Below are 6,193 nucleotides of genomic sequence, written 5' to 3'. Positions count from 1 at the left end.
AGGGATGTATTCCCTCCCATGGAGCTGGCCTTCAGTCCAATTAGAGGGCTGTTGGTTTCCACCATGACAGACGTGCCACTATTGCACCCATTGGCTCATTTGGCCTGGCTGGCAAGACTTGCAGTGTCCACTGGTGATTTCTCTTTGTCCCCTTGAACTACATGCAGAATGGCTTCTTCCAGCTTTCTGTCAGCTGGTCAACATGAAGAAGGTTATCAGTTCAGTTCCAGCAGGATTTCTCAGTGGCCTTGCAGCCCAGGTATGTAGTCTTCAGCAATATCAACTGCCTTGTCTTGTATTGATGGATCTTAGATCTCCCCAGTATTCTATACTATCTGTAAGATAAAACAGATTTTCCAACCAAGGGTAACAATAGCTTTGATTAAAGAGGATATGCCTACGAGCCTGAGAGACTTTTTTTTTTTGAGGTAGGGTCTCACTCTAGCTCAGGCTGACCTGGAATTCACTATGTAGTCTCAGGGTGGTCTCGAACTCACGGCAATCCTCCTACCTCTGCCTCCCTAGTACTGAGATTAAAGGTGTGCACCACCACGCCCAGCCTGAGAGACATTTTGATGTGGCTACTCACTCAATTTGCAAAGGGAACACTGGGGCCTTCTCTCCAGGTAATGTGACATTCTTAACCATGGGGTACTGACTGGGTTCCCAATACCTGTTATGAGTTCTATCCCACTGAAAGGGCCTCATGTTCAATCAGAGGGCAATTGGTTACCCAAAAAGACTATGTGCCACTATTGCATAAGTGTGCACATCTTGTCCAGCTGGTAAGTTGTGTGATGTGCAGGCTCTCCTGCTTATTCCTACTGTTTGTGACCATTGTCACCCAGTGGCTCCCATAGCACTTTGCAGTGCCATGAGGACTTGCCAGGCAAGGACTGGCTTTCCTCTCAGTTCCCATGTTGTGTCTCGGTGTTCTGAGATGGCAGCCTGTGTTGTCTTCAGCAACAGGGTCTCACCTTTTAGCTCTATCTGGTAATCAAGTGCTCTGCAAAGGCCTGCATATTTTTTGGGGAATCACACAGATCACCTTGGTCAACTGCTTGCTCTGGGGGTTAACCCAGATCTGGCCCAGGGATCCACAAGCCAGAGCCCATGGTTTAAGGCTTAAGTTTTCTCCACCTTCTCCTGGGCATTTCAGTCTGGTCTGTTCACCTCCCCTGACTGAGAGTCTATCTCATATACTAGTTTCCAGGAGGAAGGTTCTTAGTGTGCTGACTGCTTTAGCCTTTGGTTTTGTGTAGTTCTCCTTTCCACCCTCCCTTTCCCTGAAACCCCACCCATACCCCCACCCTAATATTCTTTCCCTCTATTGGTTTGTGTGGTAACCCCTCCTCTTCTTCCTCCCTGGTTCTTCTTTTTCCTGGTCGCATTCTAGTTATACACACATAATCCTAATGTTTAAACCCTTTTACATCCCTCTTCCACTGGTCCAGTTTAGGAGCCACAGATGAAAGAAAACATGCAACGTTTGTCTTTCTTAGTCTGCATGACCTCTCTTAGGATGATATTTTCCAAGACCATTCATTTTCCTGTGAATTTCATTATTTCAATTTCCTTCCTGCTGAGTTGAAGTCCATTGTGTATATGTACCACATCGTTTTTATCCATTCATCAGTCGATGGGCATCTGGGTTGATTCCAGTTCCTAGCTATTGTGAATACAGCAGTGATAAACATGGTTGAGCAAGTATCTCTGAAGTCTTTTTTTTTTTGGTTTTTCAAGGTAGGATCTCACTCTGGCTCAGGCTGACCTGAAATTCACTCTGTAGTCTCAGGGTGGGCTCGAACTCTCAGCAATCCTCCTACCTCTGCCTCCCGAGTGCTGGGATTAAAGGCGTGCGCCACCACGCCCAGCTAATCTCTGAAGTCTTTAGAATAGATACCAAGGAGTTGAATAGTTGGGTCAGATGGTAAATCAATTTTCATCTTTTTCAGGAGTCTTCATACTGATTTCCATAGTAGTTATACAAGTTTGAACTCCTACCAGCAGTGAATGAGGGTTCCTCTTTCCCCACAGCCTTGCCAACATTTGTTGTTATTGGATTCTTTTGATGATTGCCATCCTGACTGGAGTAAGATGGAATATGAAAGTTGCTTTAATTTGCATTTCCCTGATGGCTAGGGATGTTGAGCATTTTTATAAAATGGGTATTGGCCATTTATATTTCCTCCTTTGAGAATTCTCTGTTCAGTTCTTTGCAACATACATACATACATATATGTATAAATATATATATGTACATATGTATATATATATATGTTAATATTTTTGAGGTAGCGTCTCACTCTATCCCAAGCTGACCTGGAATTCACTATGTAGTCTCAGGGTGGCCTTGAACTCATGGTGATCCACTTGCCTCTGCGTTCTGAGTGCTGGGATTAAAGGCGTGAGCCACCAGGCCTGACTTTCTGCTCCATATTTTGAGTTGATTGATTTTTTTTTCTTGCTTAGTGTTTTGAATTTTTTGTAGATTATAAATGTTAAGCCTAGATGTTAAACAAAAACAAAAAAGCTTGTCTGTACAAAAGTTTTGTTTTTTTAAGAAATATTTTTATTATTTATTTATTTGAGAAAGAGGCAGAGAGAGAAAGAGAATGGGCGTGCCAGAACCTCTATCCAATGCAAATGGACTCCAGACACATGTACCATCTTGTACATCGGGCTTATGTGGGTCCTGGGGAACTGAACCTGGGTCCTTGGGCTTTGCAGGCAAGCACCTTAATCGCTAAGCAATCTCTCCAGCCCAGTTTTGACTTTTTTAATTGCTTAGTTTTTTGAGTTGTAGCTTCTAGATATTGGGCCTCTGACAGAGGTATAGCTGGTGAAGATTTTCTCCCACTTTGTGGGTTGTCTGTACGAAAGCTTTTTAGCTTTATGAGATCCCGCTAGTTGAGTGTTTAATCTCCTGAGCTAATTATTTGTTTAATTTCCTTAACTAAATGTTTTTATTTATCTGAGAGAGAGATGAAGAGGTAGGGGAGGGAATGGGCACATCAGGGCTTTTGCCACTGCAAACGGCATCCAGATGCAGACACTACTTTGTGCTTCTGGCTTTATATGGTTACTGGAGAATCAAACCCAGTTGTTAGACTTTGCCTTAACCACTGAAGCATCTCTCCAGCCCTCCTTAGCTATTTTATTAAAACTTTTTTTGTTTTGGTTTGGTTTTTGAGGTAGGATCTCACTCAGGCTGACCTGGAAGTCACTATGTAGTCTTGGGGTGGCCTCGAGCTCTCAGTAATCCTCCTACGTCTGCCTCCTGAGTGCTGGGATTAAAGGTGTGTGCCACCATTCCTGGCTTTAATTTTATTTTATTTGAGAGTGAGAGAAAGAGTGATGGAGAGAGAGAGAATATATGGGTGCACCAGGGCCTCCAGCTACTGCAAATGAACTGCAGACATATGGGCCACCTTGTACATTTCCTTTACCTGGGTACTAGGGAATTGAACACAGGTATTAGGCTTTTCAGGCAAGTGCCTTAACCACTGAACCATCTCTCCAGTCCATTTCTTTCTTTTTAACTTTTTTTGTTTATTTTTATTTATTTATTTGAGAGCAATATACAGAGAAAGAGGCAGATAGATAGAGAATGGGCACACCAGGGCCTCCATCCATTGCAAATGAACTCTAGATGCATGCACCCCCTTGCGCATCTGGCTTATGTGGGACCTGGGGAATTGAGCCTCGAACCGGGGTCCTTAGGCTTCACAGGCAAGCACTTAACAGCTAAGCCATCTCTCCAGCCCCATTTCTTTCTTCCTTTCTTCTTTCTTTCTTTCTTTTGTCCTTCCTTCCTTCCTTCCTTCCTTCCTTCCTTCCTTCCTTTCTTCCTTCCTTCCTTCCCTCCCTCCCTCCCTCCCTCCCTCCCTCCCTCCCTCCCTCCTTTCTTTCTTTCTTTCTTTAGAGAGAGAGTAAAAGTGAGAAAGAATTGGTGTGCCAGGGCCTTAGCCACTGAAATCAAACTTCAGACATTTGTGCCATTTGTGCTACCTAGTGTACATGTACAATCCTGCACTTGCCTCACATTTGTGTGTCTGGCTTATGTGCGATCTGGAGAGAAACTGAACATGGGTCCTTAGGCTTCTCAGGCAAGTGCCTTAACCACTAAGCAATCCCTCCAGCCCCCTTCCTTTCTTTTTGAGATGGTATCTCCCCACCTCAAACTTGAGATCTGCCTATCTCTATCTTCCAGGGCTGGGTGCCACCATGCCTGGTATTAGAATGCCAGTATGGTATTGGAATGCCTCCTCCTCATAAACAATCACTCTGCTATTGAGCTGTTTACCTAGTTTCTCTTTAGACTATTTATTTTAAACAGGGTCTTGCTGTGTAGCTGTGGCCATCTTATAATTCATTATGTGGACTAAGCTGGCCTTGAACTTGCATTAATCCTCCTGCCTCTGCCTCCCAAGTGCAGAAATTACAGGCATAGGCCACCAAGCCCAGCTTCTACAATATATCTTGAGACAGAGGCTGTGAGTATCCCAGGCTGGCTTTTTTTTTTCTTCAGTTTTCTAAGGTAGGGTCTCACACTAGCTCAGACTGACCTGGAATTCACTATGTAGTCTCAGGGTGGCCTTGAACTCTCGGCAATCCTCCTACCTCTGCCTCCCGAGTGCTGGGATTAAAGGCTTGCGCCACCACACCTGGTCCAGGCTGGCTTTGAACTGGCAATCCTTGTGCCTTAGCCTTTTTAGTAGATAAAGAATTATGGGCCTGGACCACTAGGTCCAGTTGGAATGCTTTTTTTTTCAAAGTCATGTCACTTTAGCTCAGGTTGATCTGGAACTTTCTTTGTAGTCCCAAACTGGTCTCAAACTGGATCCTCCTACCTTTGCCTCCTGCATGCTGGGATTAAAGGCATAGGCCACCACACCAGGGTGGATATAATGTCTTTTAAAAGACCCTCTGTGGCTGCTGTGTGGAGAATAGACCTTGGGCAAGGGAAGAAATGATGAAGTCAGGATTTGGTATAGTGGTTTGAAACAGAGTAGTGGTGCTGGAGCTGAAGAAATGTAATTGGATTGGATTCTGTGTATACTAGGAAAGATATAGAGCAGGATTTGACAGAGGACCACATTCTTTGCTTATTTGATTCTAGGAACTCTTTCTTATTTTTTTAAGATAGCTTGATTTTTTTAAATTTTCTTAATTTTTTTTTAATTTATTTGACAGCAACAAAAAGACAGGGAAAGAGGGAGAGAGAGAGAGAGAGAGAATGAATGGGTGCGCCAGGGCCTCCAGCCACTGCAAATAAATTCCAGACACATGCGCCCCCTTGTGCATATGGCTTACGTGGATCCTGGGGAATCGAGCCTCGAACGGGGGTCCTTAGGCTCAGGAACTCTTTTTTTTTCTTAATTATTTTTTGATGTGTGTATGTGTGTGTGTGGTTTTTGTGTGTGTGCGTGTATGTGTGTAGGTGTTCATGCATGTGTATGGTTTGTGGAGGTCAGAGGTTGATGTTGAGTACTCTCTTTAGTCACTTTCTACCTTTTTTTTTTTTTTTTTTTTGGATGTAGGGTCTCACTGTAGCCCAGGCGACCTGGAATTCACTATAGTCTGAGGGTGGCCTCAGACTCATGGCAATCCTTCTACCTCTGCCTCCCAAGTGATGGGATTAAAAGCATGTGCCACCACGCCCAGTTTAATTTTTTTTTTTTTTCTTGAGAGAAGCTGTTGCAGTCAGGTTCACATTGCTAGCAGAAATCACCCAACCAAGAGCAGCTTTTGGGGGAAAAAAAGGTTTATTTTGACTTACGGACTCAAGGGGGAAGCTCCATGATGGCAGGGGAAAATGATGGCAAGAGCAGAGGGTGGACATCACCACTGGCCCACATCAGATGGACAACAGCAACAGGAGAGTGTGCCAAACACCGGCAAGGGGACACTGGCTATAACACCCATGAGCCAGGCCCCAACAATACACCGCCTGCAGGAGGCTTTAATTTCCAACTGCCATCAGCTGGGGAAACTAGCATTCAGAATACCTAAGTTTATGGGGGACACCTGAATCAAACCACACACAAGCCAGACTGGCTTTTTTTTTTTTTTTTTAACGTGAGAGAGTGAGATACAAGAGAATTGGTGTGCCAGGGCCTCCAGCTCCTGTAATCATACTCCAGACGTGTGTGCCACCTTATGTGCATGTGTGACCTTGCATGCTTGTGTT

Source organism: Jaculus jaculus, chromosome 13 (genome assembly GCF_020740685.1).
Source record: "Jaculus jaculus isolate mJacJac1 chromosome 13, mJacJac1.mat.Y.cur, whole genome shotgun sequence".
Taxonomy (NCBI): domain Eukaryota; kingdom Metazoa; phylum Chordata; class Mammalia; order Rodentia; family Dipodidae; genus Jaculus; species Jaculus jaculus.
Note: the sequence above shows the minus strand (reverse complement) of the source record.